Source organism: Camellia sinensis, chromosome 12, assembly GCF_055761805.1.
Source record: "Camellia sinensis isolate YWXY chromosome 12, ASM5576180v1, whole genome shotgun sequence".
In the NCBI taxonomy this organism is placed as follows: Eukaryota; Viridiplantae; Streptophyta; class Magnoliopsida; order Ericales; family Theaceae; genus Camellia; species Camellia sinensis.
In genome coordinates this window covers 8,875,097-8,893,297 of record NC_138972.1, presented here as the reverse complement: position 1 = coordinate 8,893,297, position 18,201 = coordinate 8,875,097, and positions in this window count along the sequence as shown.

The window sequence follows — 18,201 nt, the reverse complement described above, 5'->3', positions numbered from 1 at the left end:
GTTCGAGTGTTCGAACCGTAATGCGCAAGAAATGGTACGAAAACCCCGTATTTACATATCTGCCACTGTGCAGGAGAATCCGTATAGGTTTTCGAGTGTTCGAACCGTAATGCGCAAGAAATGGTATGTAAACCCCGTATTTACATATCTGCCACTGTGCAGGAGAATCCGTATAGGTGTTCGAGTGTTCCAACCGTAATGCGCAAGAAATGGTACGGAAACCCCGTATTTACATATCTGCCACTGTGCAGGAGAATCCGTATAGGTGTTCGAGTGTTCGAACCGTAATGCGCAAGAAATGGTACGGAAACCCCGTATTTACATATTTGCCACTGTGTAGGAGAATCCGTATAGGTGTTCGAGTGTTCGAACCGTAATGCGCAAGAAATGGTATGTAAACCCCGTATTTACATATCTGCCACTGTGCAGGAGAATCCATATAGGTGTTCGACTGTTCGAACCGTAATGTGCAAGAAATGGTCCCGAAACCCCGTATTTACATATCTGCCACTGTGCAGGAGAATCCGTATAGGTGTTCGAGTGTTCGAACCGTAATGCGCAAGAAATGGTATGTAAACCCCTTATTTACATATCTGCCACTGTGCAGGAGAATCCGTACAGGTGTTCGAGTGTTCGAACCGTAATGCGCAAGAAATGGTACGGAAACCCCGTATTTACATATCTGCCACTGTGCAGGAGAATCCGTATAGGTGTTCGAGTGTTCGAACCGTAATGCGCAAGAAAGGGTACGGAAACCCCGTATTTACATATCTGCCACTGTGCAGGAGAATCCGTATAGGTGTTCGAGTGTTCGAACCGTAATGCGCAAGAAATGGTATGTAAACCCCGTATTTACATATCTGCCACTGTGCCGGAGAATCCGTATAGGTGTACGAGTGTTCGAACCGTAATGCGCAAGAAATGGTACGAAAACCCCGTATTTACATATCTGCCACTGTGCAGGAGAATCCGTATAGGTGTTCGAGTGTTAGAACCGTAATGCGCAAGAAATGGTATGTAAACCCCGTATTTACATATCTGCCACTGTGCAGGAGAATCCGTATAGGTGTTCGAGTGTTCGAACCGTAATGCGCAAGAAATGGTATGTAAACCCCGTATTTACATATCCGCCACTGAGCAAGAGAATCCATATAGGTGTTCGAGTGTTCGAACCGTAATGTGCATGAAATGGTCCCGAAACCCCGTGTTTACATATCTGCCATTGTGCAGGAGAATCCGTATAGGTGTTCGAGTGTTCGAACCGTAATGCGCAAAAAATGATATGAAAACCCCATATTTACATATCTGCCACTGTGCAGGAGAATCCGTATAGGTTTTCGAGTGTTCGAACCGTAATGCGCAAGAAATGGTATGTAAACCCCGTATTTACAAATCTGCCACTATGCAGGAGAATCCGTACAGGTGTTCGAGTGTTCGAACCGTAATGCGCAAGAAATGGTACGGAAACCCCGTATTTACATATCTGCCACTGTGCAGGAGAATCCGTATAGGTGTTCGAGTGTTCGAACCATAATGCGCAAGAAATGGTACGGAAACCCCGTATTTACATATCTGCCACTGTGCAGGAGAATCCGTATAGGTGTTCGAGTGTTCGAACCGTAACGCGCAAGAAATGGTACGGAAACCCCGTATTTACATATCTGCCACTGTGCAGGAGAATCCGTATAGGTGTTCGAGTGTTCGAACCGTAATGCGCAAGAAATGGTATGTAAACCCCGTATTTACATATCTGCCACTGTGCAGGAGAATCCATATAGGTGTTCGAGTGTTCGAACCGTAATGTGCAAGAAATGGTCCCGAAACCCCGTATTTACATATCTGCCACTGTGCAGGAGAATCCGTATAGGTGTTCGAGTGTTCGAACCGTAATGCGCAAGAAATGGTATGTAAACCCTGTATTTACATATCTGCCACTGTGCAGGAGAATTCGTATAGGTGTTCGAGTATTCGAACCGTAATGCGCAAGAAATGGTCCCGAAACCCCGTATTTACATATCTGCCACTGTGCAGGAGAATCCGTATAGGTGTTCGAGTGTTCGAACCGTAATGCGCAAGAAATGGTATGTAAACCCCGTATTTACATATCTGTCACTGTGCTGGAGAATCCGTATAGGTGTTCGAGTGTTAGAACCGTAATGCGCAAGAAATGGTATGTAAACCCCTTATTTACATATCTGCCACTGTGTAGGAGAATCCGTATAGGTGTTCGAGTGTTCGAACCGTAATGCCCAAGAAATGGTATGTAAACCCCGTATTTACATGTCTGCCACTGTGCAGGAGAATCCATATCGGTGTTCGAGTGTTCGAACCGTAATGTGCAAGAAATGGTCCCGAAACCCCGTATTTACATATCTGCCACTGTGCAGGAGAATCCGTATAGGTGTTCGAGTGTTCGAACCGTAATGTGCAAGAAATGGTCCCGAAACCCCGTATTTACATATCTGCCACTGTGCAGGAGAATCCGTATAGGTGTTCGAGTGTTCGAATCGTAATGCGCAAGAAATGGTATGAAAACCTCGTATTTACATATCTGCCACTGTGCAGGAGAATCCGTATAGGTTTTCGAGTGTTCGAACCGTAATGCGCAAGAAATGGTATGTAAACCCCGTATTTACATATCTGCCACTGTGCAGGAGAATCCGTATAGGTGTTCGAGTGTTCGAACCGTAATGCGCAAGAAATGGTACGGAAACCCCGTATTTACATATCTGCCACAGTGCAGGAGAATCCGTATAGGTGTTCGAGTGTTCGTACCGCAATGGGCAAGAAATGGTACGGAAACCCCGTATTTACATATCTGCCACTGTGCAGGAGAATCCGTATAGGTGTTCGAGTGTTCAAACCGTAATGCGCAAGAAATGGTATGTAAACCCCGTATTTACATATCTGCCACTGTGCAGGAGAATCCATATAGGTGTTCGAGTGTTCGAACCGTAATGCGCAAGAAATGGTCCCGAAACCCCGTATTTACATATCTGCCACTGTGCAGGAGAATCCGTATAGGTGTTCGAGTGTTCGAACCGTACTGCGCAAGAAATGGTATGTAAACCCCGTATTTACATATCTGCCACTGTGCAGGAGAATCCGTATAGGTGTTCGAGTGTTCGAACCGTAAGGCGCAAGAAATGGCACGGAAACCCCGTATTTACATATCTGACACTGTGCAGGAGAATCCGTATAGGTGTTCGAGTGTTCGAACCGTAATGCGCAAGAAATGGTATGTAAACCCCGTATTTACATATCTGCCACTGTGCAGGAGAATCCGTATAGGTGTTCGAGTGTTCGAACCGTAATGCGCAAGAAATGGTACGGAAACCCCGTATTTACATATCTGCCACTGTGCAGGAGAATCCGTATAGGTGTTCGAGTGTTCGTACCGCAATGGGCAAGAAATGGTACGGAAACCCCGTATTTACATATCTGCCACTGTGCAGGAGAATCCGTATAGGTGTTCGAGTGTTCAAACCGTAATGCGCAAGAAATGGTATGTAAACCCCGTATTTACATATCTGCCACTGTGCAGGAGAATCCATATAGGTGTTCGAGTGTTCGAACCGTAATGCGCAAGAAATGGTCCCGAAACCCCGTATTTACATATCTGCCACTGTGCAGGAGAATCCGTATAGGTGTTCGAGTGTTCGAACCGTACTGCGCAAGAAATGGTATGTAAACCCCGTATTTACATATCTGCCACTGTGCAGGAGAATCCGTATAGGTGTTCGAGTGTTCGAACCGTAATGCGCAAGAAATGGCACGGAAACCCCGTATTTACATATCTGCCACTGTGCAGGAGAATCCGTATAGGTGTTCGAGTGTTCGAACCGTAATGCGCAAGAAATGGTATGTAAACCCCGTATTTACATATCTGCCACTGTGCAGGAGAATCCTTATAGGTTTTCGAGTGTTCGAACCGTAATGCGCAAGAAATGGTATGTAAACCCCGTATTTACATATCTGCCACTGTGCAGGAGAATCCGTATAGGTGTTCGAGTGTTCGAACCGTAATGCGCAAGAAATGGTATGTAAACCCCGTATTTACATATCTGCCACAGTGCAGGAGAATCCATATCGGTGTTCGAGTGTTCGAACCGTAATGTGCAAGAAATGGTCCCGAAACCCCGTATTTACATATCTGCCACTGTGCAGGAGAATCCGTATAGGTGTTCGAGTGTTCGAACCGTAATGCGCAAGAAATGGTACGGAAACCCCGTATTTACATATCTGCCACTGTGCAGGAGAATCCGTATAGGTGTTCGAGTGTTCGAACCGTAATGCGCAAGAAATGGTACGGAAACCCCGTATTTACATATCTGCCACTGTACAGGAGAATCCGTATAGGTGTTCGAGTGTTCGAACCGTAATGCGCAAGAAATGGTATGTAAACCCCGTATTTACATATCTGCCACTATGCAGGAGAATCCATATAGGTGTTCGAGTGTTCGAACCGTAATGTGCAAGAAATGGTCCCGAAACCCCGTATTTACATATCTGCCACTGTAGAGGAGAATCCGTATAGGTGTTCGAGTGTTCGAACCGTAATGCGCAAGAAATGGTACGGAAACCCCGTATTTACATATCTGCCACTGTGAAGGAGAATCCGTATAGGTGTTCGAGTGTTCGAACCGTAATGCGCAAGAAATGGTATGTAAACCCCGTATTTACATATCTGCCACTGTGCAGGAGAATCTATATAGGTGTTCGAGTGTTCGAACCGTAATGTGCAAGAAATGGTCCCGAAACCCCGTATTTTCATATCTGCCACTGTGTAGGAGAATCCGTATAGGTGTTCGAGTGTTCGAACCGTAATGCGCAAGAAATGGTATGTAAACCCCGTATTTACATATCTGCCACTGTGTAGGAGAATTCGTATAGGTTTTCGAGTGTTCGAACCGTAATGCGCAAGAAATGGTACGGAAACCCCGTATTTACATATCTGCCACTGTGCAGGAGAATCCGTATAGGTGTTCGAGTGTTCGAACCGTAATGCGCAAGAAATGGTATGTAAACCCCGTATTTACATATCTGTCACTGTGCTGGAGAATCTGTATAGGTGTTCGAGTGTTAGAACCGTAATGCGCAATAAATGGTATGTAAACCCCGTATTAACATATCTGCCACTGTGTAGGAGAATCCGTATAGGTGTTCGAGTGTTCGAACCGTAATGCGCAAGAAATGGTATGTAAACCCCGTATTTACATATCTGCCACTGTGTAGGAGAATCCATATCGGTGTTCGAGTGTTCGAACCGTAATGTGCAAGAAATGGTCCCGAAACCCCGAATTTACATATCTGCCACTGTGCAGGAGAATCCGTATAGGTGATCGAGTGTTCGAACCGTAATGCGCAAGAAATGGTATGAAAATCCCGTATTTACATATCTGCCACTGTGCAGGAGAATCCTTATAGGTTTTCGAGTGTTCGAACCGTAATGCGCAAGAAATGGTATGTAAACCCCGTATTTACATATCTGCCACTGTGCAGGAGAATCCGTATAGGTGTTCGAGTGTTCGAACCGTAATGCGCAAGAAATGGTACGGAAACCCCGTATTTACATATCTGCCACTGTGCAGGAGAATCCGTATAGGTGTTCGAGTGTTCGAACCGTAATGCGCAAGAAATGGTACGGAAACCCCGTATTTACATATCTACCACTGTGCAGGAGAATCCGTATAGGTGTTCGAGTGTTCGAACCGTAATGCGCAAGAAATGGTATGTAAACCCCGTATTTACATATCTGCCACTGTGCAGGAGAATCCATATAGGTGTTCGAGTGTTCGAACCGTAATGTGCAAGAAATGGTCCCGAAACCCCGTATTTACATATCTGCCACTGTGCAGGAGAATCCGTATAGGTGTTCGAGTGTTCGAACCGTAATGCGCAAGAAATGGTATGTAAACCCTGTATTTACATATCTGCCACTGTGCAGGAGAATTCGTATAGTTGTTCGAGTGTTCGAACCGTAATGCGCAAGAAATGGTCCCGAAACCCCGTATTTACATATCTGCCACTGTGCAGGAGAATCCGTATAGGTGTTCGAGTGTTCGAACCGTAATGCGCAAGAAATGGTATGTAAACCCCTTATTTACATATCTGTCACTGTCCTGGAGAATCCGTATAGGTGTTCGAGTGTTAGAACCGTAATGCGCAAGAAATGGTATGTAAACCCCGTATTTACATATCTGCCACTGTGTAGGAGAATCCGTATAGGTGTTCGAGTGTTCGAACCGTAATGCGCAAGAAATGGTATGTAAACCCCGTATTTACATATCTGCCACAGTGCAGGAGAATCCATATCGGTGTTCGAGTGTTCGAACCGTAATGTGCAAGAAATGGTCCCGAAACCCCGTATTTACATATCTGCCACTGTGCAGGAGAATCCGTATAGGTGTTCGAGTGTTCGAACCGTAATGTGCAAGAAATGATCCCGAAACCCCGTATTTACATATCTGCCACTGTGCAGGAGAATCCGTATAGGTGTTCGAGTGTTCGAACCGTAATGCGCAAGAAATGGTATGAAAACCTCGTATTTACATATCTGCCACTGTGCAGGAGAATCCGTATAGGTTTTCGAGTGTTCGAACCGTAATGTGCAAGAAATGGTATGTAAACCCCGTATTTACATATCTGCCACTGTGCAGGAGAATCCGTATAGGTGTTCGAGTGTTCCAACCGTAATGCGCAAGAAATGGTACGGAAACCCCGTATTTACATATCTGCCACTGTGCAGGAGAATCCGTATAGGTGTTCGAGTGTTCGAACCGTAACGCGCAAGAAATGGTACGGAAACCCCGTATTTACATATCTGCCACTGTGCAGGAGAATCCGTATAGGTGTTCGAGTGTTCGAACCGTAATGCGCAAGAAATGGTATGTAAACCCCGTATTTACATATCTGCCACTGTGCAGGAGAATCCTTATAGGTTTTCGAGTGTTCGAACCGTAATGCGCAAGAAATGGTATGTAAACCCCGTATTTACATATCTGCCACTGTGCAGGAGAATCCGTATAGGTGTTCGAGTGTTCGAACCGTAATGCGCAAGAAATGGTACGGAAACCGCGTATTTACATATCTGCCACTGTGCAGGAGAATCCGTATAGGTGTTCGAGTGTTCGAACCGTAATGCGCAAGAAATGGTACGGAAACCCCGTATTTACATATCTACCACTGTGCAGGAGAATCCGTATAGGTGTTCGAGTGTTCCAACCGTAATGCGCAAGAAATGGTATGTAAACCCCGTATTTACATATCTGCCACTGTGCAGGAGAATCCATATAGGTGTTCGAGTGTTCGAACCGTAATGTGCAAGAAATGGTCCCGAAACCCCGTATTTACATATCTGCCACTGTGCAGGAGAATCCGCATAGGTGTTCGAGTGTTCGAACCGTAATGTGCAAGAAATGATCCCGAAACCCCGTATTTACATATCTGCCACTGTGCAGGAGAATCCGTATAGGTGTTCGAGTGTTCGAACCGTAATGCGCAAGAAATGGTATGAAAACCTCGTATTTACATATCTGCCACTGTGCAGGAGAATCCGTATAGGTTTTCGAGTGTTCGAACCGTAATGTGCAAGAAATGGTATGTAAACCCCGTATTTACATATCTGCCACTGTGCAGGAGAATCCGTATAGGTGTTCGAGTGTTCCAATCGTAATGCGCAAGAAATGGTACGGAAACCCCGTATTTACATATCTGCCACTGTGTAGGAGAATCCGTATAGGTGTTCGAGTGTTCGAACCGTAACGCGCAAGAAATGGTACGGAAACCCCGTATTTACATATCTGCCACTGTGCAGGAGAATCCGTATAGGTGTTCGAGTGTTCGAACCGTAATGCGCAAGAAATGGTATGTAAACCCCGTATTTACATATCTGCCACTGTGCAGGAGAATCCTTATAGGTTTTCGAGTGTTCGAACCGTAATGCGCAAGAAATGGTATGTAAACCCCGTATTTACATATCTGCCACTGTGCAGGAGAATCCGTATAGGTGTTCGAGTGTTCGAACCGTAATGCGCAAGAAATGGTACGGAAACCGCGTATTTACATATCTGCCACTGTGCAGGAGAATCCGTATAGGTGTTCGAGTGTTCGAACCGTAATGCGCAAGAAATGGTACGGAAACCCCGTATTTACATATCTACCACTGTGCAGGAGAATCCGTATAGGTGTTCGAGTGTTCCAACCGTAATGCGCAAGAAATGGTATGTAAACCCCGTATTTACATATCTGCCACTGTGCAGGAGAATCCGTATAGGTGTTCGAGTGTTCGAACCGTAATGCGCAAGAAATGGTATGTAAACCCTGTATTTACATATCTGCCACTGTGCAGGAGAATTCGTATAGTTGTTCGAGTGTTCGAACCGTAATGCGCAAGAAATGGTCCCGAAACCCCGTATTTACATATCTGCCACTGTGCAGGAGAATCCGTATAGGTGTTCGAGTGTTCGAACCGTAATGCGCAAGAAATGGTATGTGTTTATTTACATATCTGTCACTGTCCTGGAGAATCCGTATAGGTGTTCGAGTGTTAGAACCGTAATGCGCAAGAAATTGTATGTAAACCCCGTATTTACATATCTGCCACTGTGTAGGAGAATCCGTATAGGTGTTCGAGTGTTCGAACCGTAATGCGCAAGAAATGGTATGTAAACCCCGTATTTACATATCTGCCACAGTGCAGGAGAATCCATATCGGTGTTCGAGTGTTCGAACCGTAATGTGCAAGAAATGGTCCCGAAACCCCGTATTTACATATCTGCCACTGTGCAGGAGAATCCGTATAGGTGTTCGAGTGTTCGAACCGTAATGTGCAAGAAATGATCCCGAAACCCCGTATTTACATATTTGCCACTGTGCAGGAGAATCCGTATAGGTGTTCGAGTGTTCGAACCGTAATGCGCAAGAAATGGTATGAAAACCTCGTATTTACATATCTGCCACTGTGCAGGAGAATCCGTATAGGTTTTCGAGTGTTCGAACCGTAATGTGCAAGAAATGGTATATAAACCCCGTATTTACATATCTGCCACTGTGCAGGAGAATCCGTATAGGTGTTCGAGTGTTCCAACCGTAATGCGCAAGAAATGGTACGGAAACCCCGTATTTACATATCTGCCACTGTGCAGGAGAATCCGTATAGGTGTTCGAGTGTTCGAACCGTAACGCGCAAGAAATGGTACGGAAACCCCGTATTTACATATCTGCCACTGTGCAGGAGAATCCGTATAGGTGTTCGAGTGTTCGAACCGTAATGCGCAAGAAATGGTATGTAAACCCCGTATTTACATATCTGCCACTGTGCAGGAGAATCCATATAGGTGTTCGAGTGTTCGAACCGTAATGTGCAAGAAATGGTCCCGAAACCCCGTATTTACATATCTGCCACAGTGCAGGAGAATCCGTATAGGTGTTCGAGTGTTCGAACCGTAATGCGCAAGAAATGGTACGGAAACCCCGTATTTACATATCTGCCACTGTGCAGGAGAATTCGTATAGGTGTTCGAGTATTCGAACCGTAATGCGCAAGAAATGGTCCCGAAACCCCGTATTTACATATCTGCCACTGTGCAGGAGAATCCGTATAGGTGTTCGAGTGTTCGAACCGTAATGCGCAAGAAATGGTATGTAAACCCCGTATTTACATATCTGTCACTGTGCTGGAGAATCCGTATAGGTGTTCGAGTGTTAGAACCGTAATGCGCAAGAAATGGTATGTAAACCCCTTATTTACATATCTGCCACTGTGTAGGAGAATCCGTATAGGTGTTCGAGTGTTCGAACCGTAATGCCCAAGAAATGGTATGTAAACCCCGTATTTACATATCTGCCACTGTGCAGGAGAATCCATATCGGTGTTCGAGTGTTCGAACCGTAATGCGCAAGAAATGGTCCCGAAACCCCGTATTTACATATCTGCCACTGTGCAGGAGAATCCGTATAGGTGTTCGAGTGTTCGAACCGTAATGCGCAAGAAATGGTCCCGAAACCCCGTATTTACATATCTGTCACTGTCCTGGAGAATCCGTATAGGTGTTCGAGTGTTCGAACCGTAACGCGCAAGAAATGGTATGAAAACCTCGTATTTACATATCTGCCACTGTGTAGGAGAATCCGTATAGGTGTTCGAGTGTTCGAACCGTAATGCGCAAGAAATGGTATGTAAACCCCGTATTTACATATCTGCCACTGTGCAGGAGAATCCGTATAGGTGTTCGAGTGTTCGAACCGTAATGCGCAAGAAATGGTATGAAAACCCCGTATTTACATATCTGCCACTATGCAGGAGAATCCGTATAGGTTTTCGAGTGTTCGAACCGTAATGTGCAAGAAATGGTATGTAAACCCCGTATTTACATATCTGCCACTGTGCAGGAGAATCCGTATAGGTGTTCGAGTGTTCCAACCGTAATGCGCAAGAAATGGTACGGAAACCCCGTATTTACATATCTGCCACTGTGCAGGAGAATCCGTATAGGTGTTCGAGTGTTCGAACCGTAACGCGCAAGAAATGGTACGGAAACCCCGTATTTACATATCTGCCACTGTGCAGGAGAATCCGTATAGGTGTTCGAGTGTTCGAACCGTAATGCGCAAGAAATGGTATGTAAACCCCGTATTTACATATCTGCCACTGTGCAGGAGAATCCATATAGGTGTTCGAGTGTTCGAACCGTAATGTGCAAGAAATGGTCCCGAAACCCCGTATTTATATATCTGCCACAGTGCAGGAGAATCCGTATAGGTGTTCGAGTGTTCGAACCGTAATGCGCAAGAAATGGTATGTAAACCCTGTATTTACATATCTGCCACTGTGCAGGAGAATTCGTATAGGTGTTCGAGTATTCGAACCGTAATGCGCAAGAAATGGTCCCGAAACCCCGTATTTACACATCTGCCACTGTGCAGGAGAATCCGTATAGGTGTTCGAGTGTTCGAACCGTAATGCGCAAGAAATGGTATGTAAACCCCGTATTTACATATCTGCCACTATGCAGGAGAATCCATATAGGTGTTCGAGTGTTCGAACCGTAATGCGCAAGAAATGGTATGTAAACCCCTTATTTACATATCTGCCACTGTAGAGGAGAATCCGTATAGGTGTTCGAGTGTTCGAACCGTAATGCGCAAGAAATGGTACGGAAACCCCGTATTTACATATCTGCCACTGTGAAGGAGAATCCGTATAGGTGTTCGAGTGTTCGAACCGTAATGCGCAAGAAATGGTATGTAAACCCCGTATTTACATATCTGCCACTGTGCAGGAGAATCCGTATAGGTGTTCGAGTGTTCGAACCGTAATGTGCAAGAAATGGTCCCGAAACCCCGTATTTACATATCTGCCACTGTGCAGGAGAATCCGTATAGGTGTTCGAGTGTTCGAACCGTAATGCGCAAGAAATGGTATGAAAACCTCGTATTTACATATCTGCCACTGTGCAGGAGAATTCGTATAGGTTTTCGAGTGTTCGAACCGTAATGCGCAAGAAATGGTACGGAAACCCCGTATTTACATATCTGCCACTGTGCAGGAGAATCCGTATAGGTGTTCGAGTGTTCGAACCGTAATGCGCAAGAAATGGTATGTAAACCCCGTATTTACATATCTGTCACTGTGCTGGAGAATCTGTATAGGTGTTCGAGTGTTAGAACCGTAATGCGCAATAAATGGTATGTAAACCCCGTATTTACATATCTGCCACTGTGTAAGAGAATCCGTATAGGTGTTCGAGTGTTCGAACCGTAATGCGCAAGAAATGGTATGTAAACCCCGTATTTACATATCTGCCACTGTGTAGGAGAATCCATATCGGTGTTCGAGTGTTCGAACCGTAATGTGCAAGAAATGGTCCCGAAACCCCGAATTTACATATCTGCCACTGTGCAGGAGAATCCGTATAGGTGATCGAGTGTTCGAACCGTAATGCGCAAGAAATGGTATGAAAATCCCGTATTTACATATCTGCCACTGTGCAGGAGAATCCTTATAGGTTTTCGAGTGTTCGAACCGTAATGCGCAAGAAATGGTATGTAAACCCCGTATTTACATATCTGCCACTGTGCAGGAGAATCCGTATAGGTGTTCGAGTGTTCGAACCGTAATGCGCAAGAAATGGTACGGAAACCCCGTATTTACATATCTGCCACTGTGCAGGAGAATCCGTATAGGTGTTCGAGTGTTCGAACCGTAATGCGCAAGAAATGGTACGGAAACCCCGTATTTACATATCTACCACTGTGCAGGAGAATCCGTATAGGTGTTCGAGTGTTCGAACCGTAATGCGCAAGAAATGGTATGTAAACCCCGTATTTACATATCTGCCACTGTGCAGGAGAATCCATATAGGTGTTCGAGTGTTCGAACCGTAATGTGCAAGAAATGGTCCCGAAACCCCGTATTTACATATCTGCCACTGTGCAGGAGAATCCGTATAGGTGTTCGAGTGTTCGAACCGTAATGCGCAAGAAATGGTATGTAAACCCTGTATTTACATATCTGCCACTGTGCAGGAGAATTCGTATAGTTGTTCGAGTGTTCGAACCGTAATGCGCAAGAAATGGTCCCGAAACCCCGTATTTACATATCTGCCACTGTGCAGGAGAATCCGTATAGGTGTTCGAGTGTTCGAACCGTAATGCGCAAGAAATGGTATGTAAACCCCTTATTTACATATCTGTCACTGTCCTGGAGAATCCGTATAGGTGTTCGAGTGTTAGAACCGTAATGCGCAAGAAATGGTATGTAAACCCCGTATTTACATATCTGCCACTGTGTAGGAGAATCCGTATAGGTGTTCGAGTGTTCGAACCGTAATGCGCAAGAAATGGTATGTAAACCCCGTATTTACATATCTGCCACAGTGCAGGAGAATCCATATCGGTGTTCGAGTGTTCGAACCGTAATGTGCAAGAAATGGTCCCGAAACCCCGTATTTACATATCTGCCACTGTGCAGGAGAATCCGTATAGGTGTTCGAGTGTTCGAACCGTAATGTGCAAGAAATGATCCCGAAACCCCGTATTTACATATCTGCCACTGTGCAGGAGAATCCGTATAGGTGTTCGAGTGTTCGAACCGTAATGCGCAAGAAATGGTATGAAAACCTCGTATTTACATATCTGCCACTGTGCAGGAGAATCCGTATAGGTTTTCGAGTGTTCGAACCGTAATGTGCAAGAAATGGTATGTAAACCCCGTATTTACATATCTGCCACTGTGCAGGAGAATCCGTATAGGTGTTCGAGTGTTCCAACCGTAATGCGCAAGAAATGGTACGGAAACCCCGTATTTACATATCTGCCACTGTGCAGGAGAATCCGTATAGGTGTTCGAGTGTTCGAACCGTAACGCGCAAGAAATGGTACGGAAACCCCGTATTTACATATCTGCCACTGTGCAGGAGAATCCGTATAGGTGTTCGAGTGTTCGAACCGTAATGCGCAAGAAATGGTATGTAAACCCCGTATTTACATATCTGCCACTGTGCAGGAGAATCCATATAGGTGTTCGAGTGTTCGAACCGTAATGTGCAAGAAATGGTCCCGAAACCCCGTATTTACATATCTGCCACAGTGTAGGAGAATCCGTATAGGTGTTCGAGTGTTCGAACCGTAATGCGCAAGAAATGGTACGGAAACCCCGTATTTACATATCTGCCACTGTGCAGGAGAATTCGTATAGGTGTTCGAGTATTCGAACCGTAATGCGCAAGAAATGGTCCCGAAACCCCGTATTTACATATCTGCCACTGTGCAGGAGAATCCGTATAGGTGTTCGAGTGTTCGAACCGTAATGCGCAAGAAATGGTATGTAAACCCCGTATTTCCATATCTGTCACTGTGCTGGAGAATCCGTATAGGTGTTCGAGTGTTAGAACCGTAATGCGCAAGAAATGGTATGTAAACCCCTTATTTACATATCTGCCACTGTGTAGGAGAATCCGTATAGGTGTTCGAGTGTTCGAACCGTAATGCCCAAGAAATGGTATGTAAACCCCGTATTTACATATCTGCCACTGTGCAGGAGAATCCATATCGGTGTTCGAGTGTTCGAACCGTAATGCGCAAGAAATGGTCCCGAAACCCCGTTTTTACATATCTGCCACTGTGCAGGAGAATCCGTATAGGTGTTCGAGTGTTCGAACCATAATGCGCAAGAAATGGTCCCGAAACCCCGTATTTACATATCTGTCACTGTCCTGGAGAATCCGTATAGGTGTTCGAGTGTTCGAACCGTAATGCGCAAGAAATGGTATGAAAACCTCGTATTTACATATCTGCCACTGTGTAGGAGAATCCGTATAGGTGTTCGAGTGTTCGAACCGTAATGCGCAAGAAATGGTATGTAAACCCCGTATTTACATATCTGCCACTGTGCAGGAGAATCCGTATAGGTGTTCGAGTGTTCGAACCGTAATGCGCAAGAAATGGTATGAAAACCCCGTATTTACATATCTGCCACTATGCAGGAGAATCCGTATAGGTTTTCGAGTGTTCGAACCGTAATGTGCAAGAAATGGTATGTAAACCCCGTATTTACATATCTGCCACTGTGCAGGAGAATCCGTATAGGTGTTCGAGTGTTCCAACCGTAATGCGCAAGAAATGGTACGGAAACCCCGTATTTACATATCTGCCACTGTGCAGGAGAATCCGTATAGGTGTTCGAGTGTTCGAACCGTAACGCGCAAGAAATGGTACGGAAACCCCGTATTTACATATCTGCCACTGTGCAGGAGAATCCGTATAGGTGTTCGAGTGTTCGAACCGTAATGCGCAAGAAATGGTATGTAAACCCCGTATTTACATATCTGCCACTGTGCAGGAGAATCCATATAGGTGTTCGAGTGTTCGAACCGTAATGTGCAAGAAATGGTCCCGAAACCCCGTATTTACATATCTGCCACAGTGTAGGAGAATCCGTATAGGTGTTCGAGTGTTCGAACCGTAATGCGCAAGAAATGGTATGTAAACCCTGTATTTACATATCTGCCACTGTGCAGGAGAATTCGTATAGGTGTTCGAGTATTCGAACCGTAATGCGCAAGAAATGGTCCCGAAACCCCGTATTTACATATCTGCCACTGTGCAGGAGAATCCGTATAGGTGTTCGAGTGTTCGAACCGTAATGCGCAAGAAATGGTATGTAAACCCCGTATTTACATATCTGTCACTGTGCTGGAGAATCCGTATAGGTTTTCGAGTGTTAGAACCGTAATGCGCAAGAAATGGTATGTAAACCCCTTATTTACATATCTGCCACTGTGTAGGAGAATCCGTATAGGTGTTCGAGTGTTCGAACCGTAATGCCCAAGAAATGGTATGTAAACCCCGTATTTACATATCTGCCACTGTACAGGAGAATCCATATCGGTGTTCGAGTGTTCGAACCGTAATGTGCAAGAAATGGTCCCGAAACCCCGTATTTACATATCTGCCACTGTGCAGGAGAATCCGTATAGGTGTTCGAGTGTTCGAACCGTAATGTGCAAGAAATGGTCCCGAAACCCCGTATTTACATATCTGCCACTGTGCAGGAGAATCCGTATAGGTGTTCGAGTGTTCGAACCGTAATGCGCAAGAAATGGTATGAAAACCTCGTATTTACATATCTGCCACTGTGCAGGAGAATCCGTATAGGTTTTCGAGTGTTCGAACCGTAATGCGCAAGAAATGGTATGTAAACCCCGTATTTACATATCTGCCACTGTGCAGGAGAATCCGTATAGGTGTTCGAGTGTTCGAACCGTAATGCGCAAGAAATGGTATGTAAACCCCGTATTTACATATCTGCCACTATGCAGGAGAATCCATATAGGTGTTCGAGTGTTCGAACCGTAATGTGCAAGAAATGGTCCCGAAACCCCGCATTTACATATCTGCCACTGTAGAGGAGAATCCGTATAGGTGTTCGAGTGTTCGAACCGTAATGCGCAAGAAATGGTACGGAAACCCCGTATTTACATATCTGCCACTGTGAAGGAGAATCCGTATAGGTGTTCGAGTGTTCGAACCGTAATGCGCAAGAAATGGTATGTAAACCCCGTATTTACATATCTGCCACTGTGCAGGAGAATCCATATAGGTGTTCGAGTGTTCGAACCGTAATGTGCAAGAAATGGTCCCGAAACCCCGTATTTTCATATCTGCCACTGTGTAGGAGAATCCGTATAGGTGTTCGAGTGTTCGAACCGTAATGCGCAAGAAATGGTATGTAAACCCCGTATTTACATATCTGCCACTGTGCAGGAGAATTCGTATAGGTTTTCGAGTGTTCGAACCGTAATGCGCAAGAAATGGTACGGAAACCCCGTATTTACATATCTGCCACTGTGCAGGAGAATCCGTATAGGTGTTCGAGTGTTCGAACCGTAATGCGCAAGAAATGGTATGTAAACCCAGTATTTACATATCTGTCACTGTGCTGGAGAATCTGTATAGGTGTTCGAGTGTTAGAACCGTAATGCGCAATAAATGGTATGTAAACCCCGTATTTACATATCTGCCACTGTGTAGGAGAATCCGTATAGGTGTTCGAGTGTTCGAACCGTAATGCGCAAGAAATGGTATGTAAACCCCGTATTTACATATCTGCCACTGTGTAGGAGAATCCATATCGGTGTTCGAGTGTTCGAACCGTAATGTGCAAGAAATGGTCCCGAAACCCCGAATTTACATATCTGCCACTGTGCAGGAGAATCCGTATAGGTGATCGAGTGTTCGAACCGTAATGCGCAAGAAATGGTATGAAAATCCCGTATTTACATATCTGCCACTGTGCAGGAGAATCCTTATAGGTTTTCGAGTGTTCGAACCGTAATGCGCAAGAAATGGTATGTAAACCCCGTATTTACATATCTGCCACTGTGCAGGAGAATCCGTATAGGTGTTCGAGTGTTCGAACCGTAATGCGCAAGAAATGGTACGGAAACCCCGTATTTACATATCTGCCACTGTGCAGGAGAATCCGTATAGGTGTTCGAGTGTTCGAACCGTAATGCGCAAGAAATGGTACGGAAACCCCGTATTTACATATCTACCACTGTGCAGGAGAATCCGTATAGGTGTTCGAGTGTTCGAACCGTAATGCGCAAGAAATGGTATGTAAACCCCGTATTTACATATCTGCCACTGTGCAGGAGAATCCATATAGGTGTTCGAGTGTTCGAACCGTAATGTGCAAGAAATGGTGCCGAAACCCCGTATTTACATATCTGCCACTGTGCAGGAGAATCCGTATAGGTGTTCGAGTGTTCGAACCGTAATGCGCAAGAAATGGTATGTAAACCCTGTATTTACATATCTGCCACTGTGCAGGAGAATTCGTATAGTTGTTCGAGTGTTCGAACCGTAATGCGCAAGAAATGGTCCCGAAACCCCGTATTTACATATCTGCCACTGTGCAGGAGAATCCGTATAGGTGTTCGAGTGTTCGAACCGTAATGCGCAAGAAATGGTATGTAAACCCCTTATTTACATATCTGTCACTGTCCTGGAGAATCCGTATAGGTGTTCGAGTGTTAGAACCGTAATGCGCAAGAAATGGTATGTAAACCCCGTATTTACATATCTGCCACTGTGTAGGAGAATCCGTATAGGTGTTCGAGTGTTCGAACCGTAATGCGCAAGAAATGGTATGTAAACCCCGTATTTACATATCTGCCACAGTGCAGGAGAATCCATATCGGTGTTCGAGTGTTCGAACCGTAATGTGCAAGAAATGGTCCCGAAACCCCGTATTTACATATCTGCCACTGTGCAGGAGAATCCGTATAGGTGTTCGAGTGTTCGAACCGTAATGTGCAAGAAATGATCCCGAAACCCCGTATTTACATATCTGCCACTGTGCAGGAGAATCCGTATAGGTGTTCGAGTGTTCGAACCGTAATGCGCAAGAAATGGTATGAAAACCTCGTATTTACATATCTGCCACTGTGCAGGAGAATCCGTATAGGTTTTCGAGTGTTCGAACCGTAATGTGCAAGAAATGGTATGTAAACCCCGTATTTACATATCTGCCACTGTGCAGGAGAATCCGTATAGGTGTTCGAGTGTTCCAACCGTAATGCGCAAGAAATGGTACGGAAACCCCGTATTTACATATCTGCCACTGTGCAGGAGAATCCGTATAGGTGTTCGAGTGTTCGAACCGTAACGCGCAAGAAATGGTACGGAAACCCCGTA